Here is a 19,960-nt window from a genome sequence, read left to right on the forward strand (position 1 = left end):
TTCGGTAATAAATATCAACATCATCAGTGGGGTTTTTAATCTTAGTTATTGTATGTTACAGCGTTTTAAGCAATTATTGACGCTGTCTGCGACATATTTTCTGTGCACTTTTTGTTTCTGTTGCCTTTCTTTTTTTAGTTTTTTTTTTATTCCTTAGCGAACATCATGTCATGTTCGTTGGATGGTAAGTGGCTGCTTTTATACACAGAAAAACAAAACTTGCACACACTGTTTCTGATACGCCATTGGCGTAACGTTCTGCATCAGAAACAGAGTGTGAAAGTTTTGTTTTTCTGTGTATAAAAGCAACCACTTACCATCCAACGAACATGACATGATGTTCGATAAGGAAAACAAAAGGCAACAGGAACAAAAAGCGCACAGAAAATCTGTCGCAGACCGCGACAACAATTACCTAAAAGACTGTAACATACAATAAATGAGATTAAAAAACCCCACTGATGATGATGATATTTGTCGCTGAAACTAGTTTGGGAGGATAAAGAAATGAATGAATAACAAGGTGTTTTGCATCAAGGCGGACTCAATTTTCTAATATTATTGTTTTTCTATGTAAACACGGACCAAATGAAAGAGTTCCAAGATGATATCATTGGTCGAATTTTGACCACAGGCGCTGATAATGCATACAGACAGTTCATCGATCCAGAGAATCGATAGTCCCTACGATGTTTCCTTGTTACCGGTATCGGGCCACGCGGAGTGACCTCAGCCGTTTGGCGCCTTAGGAATTCACACACATTTAACATTTGAACCGATATCGAAACACGCAACGTTATACGACTGTTCATTCCTAAGAAAAAGGCGTCTTAACAGGACAGACAGACAGCCGGATAACAAAAATCCAAACGTTTCTGTGCGTGACATAATTACAAACTAGAAGTTTCCAAATTTTTTTCCGCTTGTACTGTGAAAACTTGTTTCTTGTCATACATCATGATTCTAGGTCGACGGCGGGTACCCTATAGGTTTTGATGGACTTTACGAGTGTAAAATATGTGAATTAAATTGACGTACCTTTTGATTTATTTACTTACAGGCTTAAATCTCTCACCAGATAAGTGTATCTGTTCCTGATAAAAGGACTTCTTAAAAATCAGACACACAGTTGCATAACAAATGATAAAAATCTATTTTTTCATATGATGTAATTACAAATTAACAATTTTCGGACTTATTTACAGCTAAACCTTACCGTATATCACGATTATATGTCAACTGGAGGTAACCTATAGGTTTTAATGAGTGACTTTGGGAGTGTAAAATATATGAATTGAATGGCCGTACCGTATCTTTTGACTATATTGACTTACAAGCGTAAAGTTATTACATCGCCAACGGACGCAGACCTTTGCTTGTAATATGAATTTCAACTAGATAAGTCTACTCAACAGACAGACACACTGCCCGATAACAAATGATAAAAACACATTTTTTTCCGTGTGAAATAATTAAACATTAACAGTTATCAAATTTTTTTGCTCCTGCTTGTACAGTGAAACTTTGCTATGTGCCAAATTTCTTTATTCTAGGTGAACGGGATGGACCGTTTAGGTTTTGAAGTACGGAACCGTAAAACAAATTGAGGAGCATTACTAATTAATCAGTTGGTTCGCAAAAAGTGCGAGTAATTACACATGAAAATAGTGGTAAAATCAATGTCTTCATACGCAGACAGAAGCATCCGTCGGCAGGTTATGTTACTATGTGAATAATTATTGATATTATCTCAACAATTATTAAGGCCCCTGTTGTGGCGTTGCAAGACAGCCACGCCACTCTGAAGTAGCCGAAATGCACGCGTTAACTCACGCCGGCTTGCGTGAGGTCTGAAACAGGATACGTTATGAATGCTATAAAGAAAAGTACGTAGCTTCTTTAATACTTAACTTTAATTCATCCTTGTGGTACATCGCTCTTGATAATACAAGTGAGACTCTCTCCAGAAATGGTTAATGGCGCCTTGCTAGGTCGTAGCCATGGACTTAGCTGAAGGCTATTCTAACTGTCTCTCGGCAAATGAGAGAAAGGCTTCGTCAGTGTAGTCGCTAGCAAAGTCGTCGTACAACTGGGCGAGTGCTAGTACGTCTCTCAAGACCAGCCGTGTGGTGGCGCTCGGTCTGCAATTACTGACAGTGGCGACACGCGGGTCCGACATGTACTAATGGACCGCGGCCGATTTAAAGCTACCACCTAGCAAGTGTGGTGTCTGGCGGTGACACCACAGCCCCCATGAACTCTTTATACTATGATAGTTAAATCTGGAAAGGTGTACAGCAATGACACACTTCTCACCACTATTCGGCAGTGTGTTGCTTTTGAATTCCATTAAAGCAGTAAATAATATGAACTGTTCACCTTCGACATCAACCTCTTTTCACTTAAAATTAATATTCTTCAATATTCGTAGAGAAAATGAGACATGTTTTCGTTTTAGGTAACACGGTCTGGTTTCATATGAAGTGTGTCATCTCTATTAGCCAGTCCTTAACCATGTCCGAATGCCACGAAGAAAACGAATCGATAAAATATAGCATGGGTGATGAAGGCTATACGCAATACTGCGGACTGAACACGCAGTGAACCAGCTAATGATAATGATTTGCTCACCAATGTCTTTGTATCAGAAAAACTGATACTGCACTACTGTATTATCATTTTTTAATGTCAAATAGCTGTGTTTATTTTTACACGAAAGACAGATTTGATTCTTTTTCCTGTCTTGTGCAAGATGCCCCCCCCCCCCTCTCTCTCTCTCTCTCTCTCTCTGTCTCTCTCTCTCTCTCTCTCTCTCTCTCTCACACACACACACACACACACACACACACACACACACACACACACACACAAAAACCTCTTACAAAAAAAAAAAAGCAAATTTTTCACGCGCCTCAGTGTTTATGATGTAACACCTTATAAAATATACGTCTTACGATGGTATAATTTTGTAAGCACATGCAGTGCTATGTATGAATACTGTCTACAAAGCTGATGCGATTACACTGAGTAGTAAAAAATGTAATAAACTGAAACGTCATACAAGATGCTGAAGCTCTGTTGAATAACAGTGAAAAAGTATTACGCGATAAACTTGTTTCCTCCCATTTTTTTTTTGTGTGGCGTGTCAGCGAGAAAAAACTTTCAGAAAGGTTTAACATTATGTGTGAACCTTATCAGATTTCACTCTCATTCTCAAATACTCGACGAATATAATCTGAGTAACTTGCGCGATACGAGTTTCGCTACCTCGAGACATTTACATAGATACTACCCGTAATAATTGGCTTGCTGTGTTAAACCTTTAAAGGAAGATGATACCTCTTAATGTGTAGATTGTAGCGTATATATATCCATAATCTACTCGATAGGGTAGCCAAATAAAAACCGGAATTATGTTTTGAAAGATATATTCACATTGGACCGGCCGCGGTGGCCGTGCGGTTCTAGGCGCTCCAGTCCGGAGCCGCGCTGCTGCTGCGGTCGCAGGTTCGAATCCTGCCTCGGGCATGGGTGTATGTGATGTCCTTAGGTTAGTTAGGTTTAAGTAGTTCTAAGTTCTAGGGGACTGGTGACCACAGCAGTTGAGTCCTATAGTGCTCAGAGCCATTTGAACCATTTTATTCACATTGTTCGCCAATACAACCTTATCCTTTTCAGAATACTCTCCATTACAACTAATACAGTGTGATTCCACTATTTAAAACATTGTTTGTAGTCATCTTTAGAAATGGCTGACAGCTACCCCCTCGTTTTTTTTTTCCTTGACTTCTTCAGTGTTGTCAAATCGGTGTCCTTACATGTCCCTTTTTATACGTGGAAATAAAAAAAAATGTCGCACGGAGCCACGTCAGGGGAGAAATGGGGTGTGGGGCAGCGGAATTGTGGCACTTTTAGCCGAAAAATGTCTAACAGAGATGGCTATTTGTGCAGGTGCGTTGTCGTGGTGGAAGAACTGTCTGACGTAGGGGGACAAACTCTGACAACGCAAATCAGCAATTTGATACTATTTGACGACATTTTTTGGACAGGATGACGATGACGTCTTCCACTGGCTTACCTGTTGGTTTTGCTTCTGGGTCGTAATCATAGCACCATGTCCCATCACCACTAATGACCTCAGACAGAAAATCTGGATCAGTTTGAAGCTGTTCCTTCAAAGCACGATATGTTTCAACCCGACGTTCCTTTGGATTATCAGTCAGAACTCCAGGAATGAACTTGGCAGCAAATTCCGTTAAAATTCGCTGCACCGACGTCCAAGATAACCCACTAATCCCTGACAGTTGATCAATTGTCTGTTGACGGTCTGTGAGCTCAAGCTCTAGAAGTTTTTCAATATTTTCGGCGATTCGGGCAGTTGATGCATATCCAGAACGAGATTTGTCGACATGTCGCTTTTTTTTTTAAATAGAGAAAACCACTGGTAAACTTGACTTTTTCCCATAGCGACATCTTGGTAAGCCGTTTTCAATATTAAAACAGTTTCAGCAGCATTTTTATCGAGTAAAAAACAAAAATTCACTGCTGCACGTTGTTCACTTAAACTTTCCACCATAAGAAACGAAAGAAGAACAAAACAGCACTAGCCAAAGCAATTACCGCAGACTTACAGGGCAAGTCACGTCGACAACGCAGGTAGCACTGAACAATTTGATGTATTTATTTATTATTATTTTTTTGTTGTTGTTGTCTTCAGTCCTGAGACTGGTTTGACGCAGCTCTCCATGCTACTCTATCCTGTGCAAGCTTCTTCATGTCCCAGTACTTACTGTAACCTACATCCTTCTGAATCTGCTTGATGTATTCATCTCTTGGTCTCCCTCTATGATTTTTACCCTCCATGCTGCCCTCCAATACTAAACTGGTGATCCCTTGATGCCTCAGAACATGTCCTACCAACCGATCCCTTCTTCTGGTCAAGTTGTGCCACAAACTTCTCTTCTCCCCAATCCTATTCAATACTTCCTCATTAGTTATGTGATCTACCCATCTAATCTTCAGCATTCTTCTGTAGCACCACATTTCGAAAGCTTCTATTCTCTTCTTGTCCAAACTATTTATCGTCCATGTTTCACTTGCATACATGGCTACACTCCATACAAATACTTTCAGAAACGACTTCCTGACACTTAAATCTATACTCGATGTTAACAAATTTCTCTTCTTCAGAAACGCTTTCCTTGCCATTACCAGTCTACATTTTATATCCTCTCTACTTCGACCATCATCAGTTATTTTGCTCCCCAAATAGCAAAACTCCTTTACTACTTGAAGTGTCTCATTTCCTAATCTAATTCCCTCAGCATCACCCGACTTAATTCGACTACATTCCATTATCCTCGTTTTGCTTTTGTTGATGTTCATCTTATATCCTCCTTTCAAGACACTGTCCATTCCGTTCAAATGCTCTTCCAAGTCCTTTGCTGTCTCTGACAGAATTACAACGTCATCGGCGAACCTCAACGTTTTTATTTCTTTTCCATGGATTTTAATACCTACTCCGAATTTTTCTTTTGTTTCCTTTATTGCTTGCTCAATATACAGATTGAATTTTTTTGGGTATTCTTTCGTATATGCCCAGAAAACCTTTAGACGCCAAATCTGCGAGTGGGCCTGGCTGAACATTTTCGCAGTATAATAATGGAGGTAAGTGGACAACCCTCGGTAATCGTGTATTTACTTATAGATGAAATTTTTGTTGATTACATTCAATGAACGAACAGTACAAAGTAATGTTGCTGTCATACGTCCGCCAGCAACCTATTATGCTATTCTTGGTAGCATGTCGTGTGGCTCACTTGCTATAAAAGACTAACGAGGAGACAGTACGAACTGCCCCTCACCAATTTGATTGATATTGACAGGCTGCGAAGGGCTCGACTAGGAGTTCAACACATGTCAATAGCAAGACTCGACTCTCAATCATTTTCGAGAAAATCAAGTTCGAACATTTTACGCATGCTTAAATATCTCTTATCACTGCCAGTGACGAAGGATTCCACAGCCAAGCGAGAAGCAGTTTGGTTTCATAAGCGTCAGGTCTGCAGATTGAGTCTCGCTTCCTGTACTATTTTCTTTTTTTTTAATTTCATTTCCACATAATTCTAGTAATAGATATGCGTGGTACCTCGAAAAATTAGGATGAACGAGAGCCGCTTAAGAATCTAGTTCGCTTTGCACAGTACACACTGAAAACACCACGCGCACGAAAATATTCGGCGTTCATTACGAGTGCTCTGTACCGCAATAACTTGTAATATCTCTTTATATTCTACTAATTATCCCTGCACAATTCTATGAGTGAATTACATTTCCTGCTTGACCATCTATATATTCGCAGAATCGAAGCGCAAAGTAGTACAATACTATTACTATTTCATGAGCGCATAATTACTCTTTGTAATATTCTCTCTGGTGTGTGTTGGGAGGACTTCTAAGATCTTCTCCGTGCCGAATAGCCGCATTGAACAATTGTAATTTTGCTATCGAGATTACTGGAAGAAAGAGATTGGAAATATATTGTATGCTGAAACTTCCTGGCAGATTAAAACTGTGTGCCCGACCGAGACTCGAACTCGGGACCTTTGCCTTATGCGGGCAAGTGCTCTACCATCTGAGCTACCGAAGCACGACTCACGCCCGATACTCACAGCTTTACTTCTGCCAGTATCTCGTCTCCTACCTTCCAAACTTTACAGAAGCTCTCCTGCGAAACTTGCAGAACTAGCACTCCTGAAAGATGGGATATTGCGGAGACATGGCTTAGCCACAGCCTGGAGGATGTTTCCAGAATGAGATTTTCACTCTGCAGCGGAGTGTGCGCTGATATGAAACTTCCTGGCAGATTAAAACTGTGTGCCCGACCGAGACTCGAACTCGGGATCTTTGCCTTTCGCGGGCAAGTGCTCTACCATTTGAGCTACCGAAGCACGACTCACGCCCGGTACTCACAGCTTCACTTCTGCCAGTATCTCGTCTCCTACCTTAGCATATTGTATGCTAATCAAGAAAATATATGCTGAGCATTTACATTAAAGGTGAGTAAGGAATTTTATTATATATGTATTCTCTAATTGGAAATTTGCACGGATGTGTCGTTTCATTGGTAATCAGAAGGGAACTTCCGATGAATTGGAAACGAACCTGCAATTATTAGATCCAAGAGCTCCATTATTTCATCGGATAATTAAACTCTATCAAAGCAAACTTTCCGCTTGACCTGAGGTTTCCCGACTGACTACGCAACGCAAGAAAACCAAGACATTTTATTTACACAGGACTGCAGATCGCTTCGAATCATCGAGACTGCGGGCAAGGAGAGTCATCGTCCGATTCTGATTAAAGAAGTAAAGCTTAATTACAACTTTCTTGAGCGACTGTGATGACTGTGATATGGCTGCTTATGAATGGGATCATGAATAAAATAATAATAACTAACTTTCCTCCTCACCAGCAGCCAGTATAAACACACTATTAATTAAAATTATAAACTATTGTTTCCAATGCTTCTACGGTCAGTATCATCCTGCTTCGTACAGTGCAGTTGCATATTATACTTGTCACATTTGTACATAAAATAATTTAAAGAAAGTGCCTATATCGATTTGACTGAAAGATCTTGTGCATCCTGTTACAATTTCCAATCTCCTTACGCAAATTTTTTCTCCGTTTTTCTTCAGGATAAAGATTACAAAAATAAGAAAATAATCATTCAGTAATGACAGTCTGCACAGTCATAACAATTACGTGGGGGAAAAGCGCAGGGAGGAATATTCGATGAAAGGACTTCGTGCTGCTGAAACTAACCGCTTAACACGTTCGGCTGCGAACTTCTTGACTTCCAGCGATCATACAAAAATATATGAATACGGGAAATATTTTTAAACTCGATTTTCTCGAAAATGGTTGAGAGCTGCATCTCCCTGATTGCTTATTTTGACGTCTCAGCTGTACCCTACTCATCCTGTCAATATGAATGAAATCGGTGAGAGAACGTTCGTACGATCCTCTGGTAACAAAAAGTAACGAAAACATTTTCAGCGAGCTTTTGGCTGTTTCTGTGAACTTCCCGGATCCATCCATGTCCAGAGAGAGCCGCTGCGTATTTTCAAGTGGAGTCTGAGGCCGAATGCACTTTGTGTCCGTGCGTGGGTGGTGGAGTATGTTCCCAGGTGGTTCGTGGGTACGCTCAGGCAGAATTCTGTTTTTGCGCCATTGGAGCGCGATGTCTGTTCATTAACGGTGGTCCCAACTTCTCGCGGTAGCGTAGCGACTACTCTGTGTGTGTGTGTGTGTGTGTGTGTGTGTGTGTGTGCGTGCGTGCGAGAGAGAGAGAGAGAGAAAGAGAAGGGGGAGGCGAATGAATATCATGTGCTCTAACTGAAAATACATTGCGTGCGTGAGCCAAAACGTACGTCGGTTGTACACATCTCCTTATCCTTTGCGTCCATTGCCGCTTAGCACTATAGGAAGAATGAATGAATGTTTAGACTGCTCGATATCGTTGATACACACATTTAAAATACAAACGACTTACTTCTCTGAAAAGAAACGCGTGCGCTGCTCGTATTAACGCCGTTTACTCGATCATCGCCTCCTAGTGTATCTCTACCATTACAGCGGTTTCTATTCCACGTTTAATTTTAACCTCTGTAAACGCGTGCAAACTACTATCCAAGTAATAGGTCTTAAACTTCCAGTGTCGGTTGTTATATATGAAATCGCATCCAAAATTACTTCAAAAATGGCTCTGAGCGCTAAGGGACTTAACTTCTGAGGTCATCACTCCCCTAGAACTTAGAACTACTTAAAGCTAACTAACCTAAGGAGAGCACACACATCCATGCCCAAAGCAGGATTCGAACTTGCGACCGTAGCGGTCACGCGGTTCCAGACTGTAGCGCCTAGAACCGCTCGGCCAACACGGCCGGCTCTAAAATTGGGTCTAGTTGTTTGACGTATGACACAACACTGAATGAAGTCAACAAATTACGGCTTTTCGACTAGCAGTCATACGTATCATTCAATATGGTACAATCACGACTTGCAAACACTAGGTACTTGGATGTATATAATCCGACGTAATATAAATAAGCGAATTTTGTAGGATCACTGTAGGAATCATTTAGGAACTCACTAGTTCCACAACCATGGTTAGTAAACGACAGCTAGGCTGCGGTGAAACGGCAGTCTACAAGTGGGATTGTTTGCAAAACTCTGGAGCGACCCATCCTAAAATTCTGACCATAAGTGTGGGATCCATAGCAAGGAGTACTAAACGGAAGAAATTCAGGTTTGATTGTTACGGGAACGCTAAAAGCCTGAACCGGCAGACGTCAGAAGATAGTCACCGACTGGCCTTCGAAAGACTAAGAATTGTAAAGAAAATAGTACAGCCGCTCACGCATCGCTCCAGCTGAAGTCACCATTTGGCTGATTGCAGAGTGCGTGGACACACTTAAGCAGTCAGTTTCTCCACGCTTCAACCGCAAATGCTACTGGAAGAAATACTAATAACCTTTTGGAAGTAATCGAACAACCAGGATACAGTTCCCAACAGACACTTCAGAACAAATTACTGGCCTTTTCCTCAATAATCTAAAAGAATTGTATTTGTTGCATGTTAACATGATGTGTTGCTATGGTGTGCACCTGCAGTGTGCTCTGTACGTATTACACACACTGTGAACTTAATTATGTGTGTGGCGGAGGGTACCTTCAGTACCTCTATCGGTTCTCCCTTCTATTCCAGTCTCGTATTGTTCGTGGAAAGAAGGATTGTCGGTATGCGTCTGTGTGGGCTCTAGTCTCTCTGATTTTATCCTCATGGTCTCTTCGCGAGATATACGTAGGAGGGAGCAATATACTGCTTGACTCTTCGGTGAAGGTATGTTCTCGAAACTTTGACAAAAGCCCGTACCGAGCTACTGAGCGTCTCTCCTACAGAGTCTTCCACTGGAGTTTATCTATCATTTCCGTAACGCTTTCGCGATTACTAAATGATCCTGTAACGAAGCGCGCTGCTCTCCGTTGGATCTTCTCTATGTCTTGTATCAACCCTATCTGGTACGGATCCCACACTGCTGAGCAGTATTCAAGCAGTGGGCGAACAAGCGTACTGTAACCTACTTCCTTTGTTTTCGGATTGCATTTCCTTAGGATTCTTCCAATGAATCTCAGTCTGGCATCTGCTTTACCGACAATCAACATTATATGATCATTCCATTTTAAATCACTCCTAATGCGTACTCCCAGATAATTTATGGTATTAACTGCTTCCAGTTGCTGACCTGCTATTTTGTAGCTAAATGATAAAGGATCTATCTTTCTGTGTATTCGCAGCACATTACACTTGTCTACATTGAGATTCAGTTGCCATTCCCTGCACCATGCGTCAATTCGCTGCAGATCCTCCTGCATTTCAGTACAATTTTCCATTGTTACAACCTCTCGATACACCACAGCATAATCTGCAAAGAGCCTCAGTGAACTTCCGATTTCATCCACCAGGTCATTTATGTATATTGTGAATAGCAACGGTCCTATGACTCTCCCCTGCGGCACACCTGAAATCACTCTTACTTCGGAAGACTTCTCTCCATTGAGAATGACATGCTGCGTCCTGTTATCTAGGAACTCTTCAATCCAATCACACAATTGGTCTCATAGTCCATATGCTCTTACTTTGTTTATTAAACGACTGTGGGGAACTGTATCGAACGCCTTGCGGAAGTCAAGAAACACGGCATCTACCTGTGAACCCGTGTCTATGGCCCTCTGAGTCTCGTGGACGAATAGCGCGAGCTGGGTTTCACATGATCGTCTTTTTCTAAACCCATGCTGATTCCTACAGATTAGATTTCTCGTCTCCAGAAAAGTCATTATACTCGAACACAATACGTGTTCCAAAATTCTACAACTGATCGACGTTAGAGATATAGGTCTATAGTTCTGCACATCTGTTCGACGTCCCTTCTTTAAAACGGGGATGACCTGTGCCCTTTTCCAATCTTTTGGAACGCTACGCTCTTCTAGAGACCTACGGTACACCGCTGCAAGAAGGGGGGCAAGTTCCTTCGCGTACTCTGTGTAAAATTGAACTGGTATCCCATCAGGTCCAGAGGCCTTTCCTCTTTTGAGCGATTTTAATTGTTTCTCTATCCCTCTGTCGTCTATTTCGATATCTACCATTTTGTCATTTGTGCGACAATCTAGAGAAGGAACTACAGTGCAATCTTCCTCTGTGAAACAACTTTGGAAAAAGACATTTAGTATTTCGGCCTTTAGTCTGTCATCCTCTGTTTCAGTACCATTTTGGTCACAGAGTGTCTGGACATTTTGTGTTGCTCCACCTACCGCTTTGACATAAGACCAAAATTTCTTAGGATTTTCTGCCAAGTCAGTACATAGAACTTTACTTTCGAATTCATTGAACGCCTCTCGCATTGCCCTCCTGACACTACATTTCGCTTCGCGTAATTTTTGTTTGTCTGCAAGGCTTTGGCTATGTTTATGTTTGCTGTGAAGTTCCCTTTGCTTCCGCAGCAGTTTTCTAACTCGGTTGTTGTACCACGGTGGCTCTTTTCCATCTCTTACGATCTTGCTTGGCACATACTCATCTAACGCATAATGTACGACGGTTTTGAACTTTGTCCACTGATCCTCAACACTATCTGTACTTGAGACAAAACTTTTGTGTTGAGCCAACAGGTACTCTGAAATCTGCTTTTTGTCACTTTTTCTGAACAGAAAAATCTTCCTACCCTTTTTAATATTCCTATTTACGGCTGAAATCATCGATGCCGTAACCGCTTTATGATCGCTGATTCCCTGTTCTGCGTTAACTTTTTCAAATAGTTCGGGTCTGTTTGTCACCAGAAGGTCTAATACGTTATCGCCACGAGTCGGTTCTCTGTTTAACTGCTCAAGGTAGTTTTCAGATAAGGCACTTAAAAAAATTTCACTGGATTCTTTGTCCCTGCCACCCGTTATGAACGTTTGTGTCTCCCAGTCTATATCCGACAAATTAAAATCTCCACCCAGAACTATAACATGGTGGGGAAATCTACTCGAAATATTTTCCAAATTATCCTTCAGGTGCTCAGCCACAACAGCTGCTGAGCCAGGGGGCCTATAGAGACATCCAATTACCATGTCTGAGCCTGCTTTAACCGCGACCTTCACCCAAATCATTTCACATTTCGGATCTCCGTCAATTTCCTTCGATACTATTGCACTTCTTATCGCTATAAACACGCCTCCTCGTTCACTGTTCAGCCTGTCTCTGCGGTATACATTCCAATCTGAGTTTAGGATTTCATTACTGTTTACGTCTGGTTTCAGCCAACTTTCTGTCCCTAGTACTATATGGGCGTTGTGATCGTTTATTAATGAGAGCAGTTCTGGGACCTTTCTATAGACGCTCCTGCAATTTACTATTAGCACATTAATATTGTTATTCCCTGTTGCATTTTGCCTACTCCTACCTTGCCTCGTCTCAGGAGGCGTCTTGTCGGGCCTAAGGAGGGGTTTCTCTAACCTAAAAAAACCCCATGTGCACTCCACACGTACTCCGCTACCCTTGTAGCCGCTTCCGGCGTGTAGTGCACGCCTGACCTATTCAGGGGGACCCTACATTTCTCCACCCGATAGCGGAGGTCGAGAAATTTGCACCCCAGATCTCCGCAGAATCGTCTGAGCCTCTGGTTTAAGCCTTCCGCTCGGCTCCAAACCAGAGGACCGCGATCGGTTCTGGGAACGATACTACAAATAGTTAGCTCTGATTCCACCCCGCGAGCGAGGCTTTCCGCCTTCACCAATTCCGCCAACCGCCCGTACGAACTGAGGATGACCTCTGAACCCAGACGGCATGAGTCATTGGTGCCGACATGAGCAACAATTTGCAGTCGGGTGCACCCAGTGCTCTCTATCGCCGCCGGTAGGGCCTCCTCCACATCTCGGATGAGACCCCCCGGCAAGCAGACAGAGTGAACACTGGCCTTCTTCCCCGACCTTCCCGCTATTTCCCTAAGGGGCTCCATCACCCGCCTAACGTTGGAGCTCCCAATAACTAATAAACCCCTCCCCCCGTGTGCCTGCTCGGACCTTGCTGAAGGAGCAGTCACATGTCCACTCACAGGCAGAGCGGGCGATGCCACACGGCCAGCCTCCACATTGACCCTCCGCCTCTGAGCACTATACGACTTAACATCAGAGGTCATCAGTCTCCTATAACTTAGAACTAATTAAACCTAACTAACCTACAGACATCACACACATCCATGCCCGAGGCAGGATTCGAACCTGCGACCGTAGCGGTCGCTCGGCTCCAGACTGTAGCGCCTAGAACCGCACGGTCACTCCGGCCTTTGTTTGACGTCAACGTGCAATTACCGTTCACAGACGCACAGACGGTAGCTGGCAACACTAGCAGTGGAGGGTACATAAAGAGTGACCGGGGGGGGGGGGGGGATACGCGGAAAACAGTACAGACGTTGTTGTAATGCAGAAACTGGACGATTTGTCTGACGCGCGAAAGGGCATATCTTTGGCTTTCTAGTCAAAGGTGGAACCATTTCCGAAACGGCTAAGTTTGTAAGCTGTTCGCGTACCGCTGCGATTAAAACATATCGTGCGGGGCAGAATCGTGCTCTCCAATACCCGCCCCGAAACGTGCACGCCTCAGTTCAACGTTGGTTCCGTTGGCAACCACAAACATTTTTTCATGAAGGCGTTCACCGTCTTGTTTCACAGTGGAATAAAGGTATTAGCAGCTATCGCGATTACTTTCGAAATTATAAACAGTATACTCACATTTTCCATCCGCGTCTCTCTCATTTGTCTGACCTTTAGCTATCTACCTATACATATTATGAATATTAAAGTCACTCGTTGCGTTCTTCTGTCTGCCTCAGGAACTACTGCAGCGGTTTTCATACGGTTGTCACCAACAGATAGACCGATGTACGAGAGAGATTTGTGCTCACAGTTTATCAATGCTACGACAGACAAGCCGTCTTGTCGTAGATATTGATGCTGTGTGTGCGAAGCTTGAAAGAAAATGTTCAAATGTGTGTCAAATCTTATGGGACTTAACTGCTAAGGTCATCAGTCCCTAAGCTTACACACTACTTACCCTAAATTATCCTAAGGACAAACACACACACACCCATGCTCGAGGGAGGACTCGAACCTCCGCCGGGACCAGCCGCACAGTCCATGACTGCAGCGCACGAGACCGCTCGGCTAATCCCGCGCGGAGTGCGAAGTTTGAGTTGGCAATAGCACATGTACAAAGTAATCAAAAGTGGAGAAAATAAAGTATCAAGCAATTTAAGGGCACTATAGTTCGTTGCCAACTACACATGGTTATTTACTGTAGCGAAATAGTATTTGCTCCATATAGTGATCAAAGCATCAGGGAAACCGAATGTTAAGCGAAGATTGCTTCTTCCTCACCAATGTGGTTCGAGGAAAAATTCTTGGAATTACAATTCATTTTATGGAGGTGAAAAATGTGCCGTTTATACGACGAACGTTCAGTAAACAATGCAAACTCTTCTTCCGCGGCTAATTTCGGCTGGAAAAATGCGGAATTTGTTGTTGTACTTCGTGGAATGTTCTCAGTTCAGCAGCTATAATTTCATAAAGTTATGATGGGTGTTCGTGCTTTACGAAGCCTTCAAAATGGTGTCTGAAACGTAGGTGCCTTCTAAGAAGTGAGCTTTTATTGAGTTTCGTTTGGCGGAAAGCAGGAGTATTGCAGATATTCATAGGCGTTTGCAGAAGATCTTCGAAGACCTGACAGTGAACAAAAGCACGGTGAGTCGTCGGTAGAGGCACGTGTCAGTATCGCAACAATGTTATGCAATCCTGCCCGATCTTCCGCATGCCGGCCGGCCGCACGCAATTGTGACTCCTGCAGTGTTGGAACGTGCGGACACTCTCATTCGAAGCGATCGACGGATCACAATGAAACACCTCATTACACAACTGGACACCTTTGTTGGTAGTGCTGAGACTCTCGTCCACCAGTTGGGACAGTCAAAGCTGTGTGCCCGTCTGATTCCTCACCGACTAACAGAAGATCAAAAAGAGCAACGAAGGACCATCTGTGACGAATTCCTTGAGAGTTACAAGATTGATCGTCACAATTTTTTGTTGAAAACTGTCACAGGCGATGAAACATTGGTTCATCACTTCGAACTGGGAACAAAATGACAATCCGTGGAGTGACACCACACTACCTCAAAGCCGCAACCTCGAAAATGGCTCTGAGCACTATGCGACTTAACTTCTGAGGCCATCAGTCGCCTAGAACTTAGAACTAATGAAACCTACTAACCTAAGGACACCACAGCCATCCGTGCCCGAGGCAGAATTCGAACCCGCGACCGTAGCGGTCGCTCGGCTCCAGACTGTAGCGCCTAGAACCGCACGGCCACTCTGGCGGGCCGCAACCTCAGCCGGTGATGTTGTACCGAAGGTCTTTGGGACTCTTGAAGGGGTTATTCAGTCTCTCATTGTGCAACAATCGACCGTGATGTGTATTTCCATCAGAAAATTGAAGAAACCACTTGAGCGTTTTGACCCTCACGGAGATGAAAACGAACTACTTCTTCTCCTCGATAACTTAACGTCTCACAAAAGTCTCCGCGCCCGAGAAGAGATCAAAAAACCTAATTGGACAGCCGGCCGATGTGGCCGAGCGGTTCTAGGCGCTTCAGTCCGGGACCGCGCGCATGCTACGTTCGCAGGTTCGATTCCTGCCTCGGGCACGGATGTGTGTCATGTTCTTAGGTTAGTTAGGTTTAAGTAGTTCTAAGTATAGGGACTGATGACCTCAGATGTTGAGTCCCATAGTGCTCAGAGCCATTTGAACCATTTTGAACTTAACTGGAATGTTTTTCGTCATCCACACAACACCCCGGACCTCGCACCTGTCTGTCTGGGCCAATGAAGAATGCACTCCTCGGGAAGCAGTACGTGAATGATGGGGCAGTGGCTGAGGCCGCAGGATGCTGGCTCGGACGTCGACCATAGAACGGTACCATGCGGGTATACGGGCCCTGCGAATAAGGTGGCGTAAGGCCGTCATATTGAACGGAGATTATGTTGAAAAACAAGGTTTTGTAGTCAAAAGAGTACGGAATAATATAATTTATTGGGATCCTGAATAAAACCAACCTGCTGTCAGAGAAAAAAGCGTTGCATTACTTACTGAACGCTCCTCCTAAGGAGAGACTTATAACGCATTAAGTTCCTGATGTACCGGAGAGACAAAATTATCGTGTACACTTGTGGTATGGAATGAAGACAGTCTGGATAAGCCGTCCAATGGAGAACCATATCTATGTAAAAGATATAAAATACGACAAGAAATAAATCTGAAATATCGATAGTGAATGTGGCATCGTATGCAAAACATGCAAGTTGTAGAAAAGATTTGCAAAATGCACTACTACATTTCGTCTGTGAAGCTAGATTATTGAAAAAATTGTCAGATATAATTATAAAATAACAGTGGAAAAAATGCACATCTGACAAGAGAACCAAATGGAATCCGCATGGTATGTGGTCACAGTGGATTTCTGAAACAGGCACTCATGTGTTGAGTATCAATAGATATGCGCCAGATGAAAAAAAATTTCTTGCGTTTCGTCACATCTCATGTGCCGATATGGTCAACCTTCTGCGCTGAACCTGGTTCCATTCGTCATTCACAGTAAACTACGCTGAAGAATACTTCCTATTCCATTCAACCCTAGTGCATTGTTGAACACAAGTATATAAGATGACTCAGCTGTGGTTTTACGCAACCCGTAACGCCTTCAAATACCACATGCAAGATTTTCATATTTTCTCGATTGCTGTGTACGAAATGTTAGTCCTACAGAAAAAACTGAATGAGACCCTTTTGTAGGGAATTTAACGTAGTTAAATTTTATGCTGGAATACGTTTTCGTTGGAGGTCACGGTTTCCGAGTTCGTCTGGAAAAGGGCATTTGAAGATCACTTTCTCGGGCATGGATGTGTGTGATGTCCTTATGTTAGTTAGGTTTAAGTAGTTCTAAGTTCTAGGGGACTCATGCCCTCAGAAGTTAAGTCCCATAGTGCTCAGAGCCATTTGAACCATTTTTTTGAAGATCACTTTTGTACGTTTTTCTTGAGTAATTACAAAACTATGGTCTCTAGCGAAAACGCACGTACTACAAAATTTATCTGTATTAGTTTTCCTACAGCAAGATCCTGTCCTTTTTTCTTTAGTATTAATGGTTTGCGCGTAGCGGGCGGAGAATGAGAAAATCTGGCACACGCTTTTTGAAGGTGCCGTGGGTTGCTTAAAACCCAGCTGTAATGTATCACTCCATACTCCCAACTTCGAACAGATTCCTCAGTAACTAGATATGTAAAACGTTTTACAGTAATGGACATGGGGTATACAGGGTGAACAAAAATTTACTCAGTTGAACGCCTCAATACTTTTTCTTGCATAGCAACTGTACAAAAACGTATGTGACAGAATAACTTGCTGTACGTTTTTTCTAAAGAAATTGGACGTTGAAGAAAGACAGTTTGCCAACGCAGCAACCATATGTACTACATATCCTCATAAACCATTGTGCAGTTGAAGCAGTGGGTAGACTTTTCCATTAGAATACTCGAATTCAGTAGTTTGGCTCTAGATCTAGATTATTTTTTTTTAATTTTCTGGGCTGTATGATATGGTAATTGCTAACTGAGGCAGGTCTCACAAAAAAACGCGCGCAATTATTAAATACTGAGACAGAAACTGAGAGTATCATCCTTGTTTTTTGTTATTCCACTTTTAGAGACGTATTTTGCATTAAAATATTTTTCTGTTGCCTTCTCACACCGCTCCATGAACCCCAGCCCATTCTCAGCAGTGCTTCGCTTTTCTCCATTTATGACGCTTCCCCCAAAGGAAAAGAATGCCCACTCCGCCCTTATCTTTCCTGCTCTATCCCTGCTTCTTTCTTCTAGGTAGTTTCCCTTTAACTACGTCGTCTAAGTATGTCGTTCCGCGCTGCTTCACAAACCAAATTCCGTCCCAGCTTCCACTATTCCTTCCAGCCATTAGTTCAGTCGCTTAGTACCAGCTATCATACTTACCAGTTTCATGATCATTACACTTTTTACGACGTTACGTATTAACAGCGCTAGCAATCCTCTTAACTCTAACAATACCAAGGCATTGTCCATGACGCGCATTACCAAGGGAGGGAGGGAGTTCACCTTTTCTTAAAAAAAAAAAATCGTTGGCTGTTTTTGAATGGTACTGACAACACACTTTCAAAAGAGGTTTTGATGTGTAAGTAGACTTCAGAATCTTTTGAAGTATCTTTTCGCACACTCTTAGTAATATCAACACATTTTTAGTAAAATACACTACTGACTTCATGACTACCAAAAAATTTTAAAAATGCAGTTACGCTCATTTCTGATGATTATTACTCTCAACATACTTTTAAAGAGATACTGATGTGTAAATAAGGCTCTGAACCTGGAAATATTGACTACGACATTCGCTGGGAATGTGAGATCAACTACTGAAATCTTTGAGTTCAGCTTACATGAAAAATTGAAAACATATATGCAGTCTATCAAAACTAGACATGATTGTCTCAATGGGAATTCCGCGATCGTTCATTAAATAAAATATGGCGTTTCAGTCTTCGAACCCTATTCTTTATTTTCAATTACCGGTTTCGGGCTAGCTGCCCATCTTCAGATCATATGTTGTAGTTACAGAGTAACTTGTCCGTACAGAACCGTACAGTGAACCGTGTGTTCTGTACGGACAAGCTACTCTGTAACTACAACATATGATCTGAAGATGGGCAGCTAGCCCGAAACCGGTAATTGAAAATAAAGAATAGCGATCGAAGACTGAAACGCCATATTTCATATATGCAGTCTGGTAGAAGAATTGATTAAAAGGGCAAAAAAAAAAAAATCCCCTCCCCCCTCCTCCCTGTCAATATGGCATTGCGAGCGTTCGCAGATAATCACTAAACTGTGTCACTATTTTCATTAACACCATCATTCAACTGTTAATTATAACTTTCAGTTTTCAGTCGACTGACTGATTGTTCTTAATGACTGCAGTAGGTATATTTAACTCTCCACATTAATTTCTAGCTGGTTCTGATCTACCACAGGTAACTAATTTTAACTGATTATTACTCTTCATGAGTAGTTCTGACATGTCTGACAAATAACTGTTCAACGTTAAAATAACTGTAGTTTAGGATATGTATCGTTAGGAAACAGTAAATTCTAAAGCATCATTGGGCAAATAAAAAATTAGAAAATCTATAAATCAAAACCTATTCTCGGAATCTAACTTTCCAACTCGAATATTCTACCGTCAAACTGTACCCAATACACTAACTGTGCATCACAGTTCAACAGTATTATATAATTATAATGTTGGCAAAATGAGTGACTGATGTCGATTTCATACTGAAAATGTGCAGGGGGACGAAATTGTTTTGCTGCCTTCTATTGCTATTAGTCTGGAACGAGTCGAGTTGTGGCGTCCGTGTGCGCGTATTCTCGTTCACCCTGTATACCATTTTGAACATTAGAGTATCCCACCTTTCTGGTGCTATACATACAAATGTCTTATCAAAAGTGTCGAGTACAACAATAACAAAAAAAGATTTTCGTGAATCTGTCATTACCTGTTACATTCCAATAAACTTGTATGAAAACAGTATTCAGATCTCTTCAAGAGACATTCAGAGCTCCCCTCCCCCCTCCCCTGGACAAAATGATTTTTATCGAGTCGAAGCATGCTGCTTCGGGATGGTAGGTCTGCAGCTGTGCCGTATCGAGGTAAATTTGATAAACTTTGTTTCGTACCTCTCAGGTGCATGAATATACAATTTGCTGCTGCAGTGCTTACCGGTTTTGG

Source organism: Schistocerca cancellata, chromosome 12, assembly GCF_023864275.1.
Source record: "Schistocerca cancellata isolate TAMUIC-IGC-003103 chromosome 12, iqSchCanc2.1, whole genome shotgun sequence".
NCBI lineage: Eukaryota > Metazoa > Arthropoda > Insecta > Orthoptera > Acrididae > Schistocerca > Schistocerca cancellata.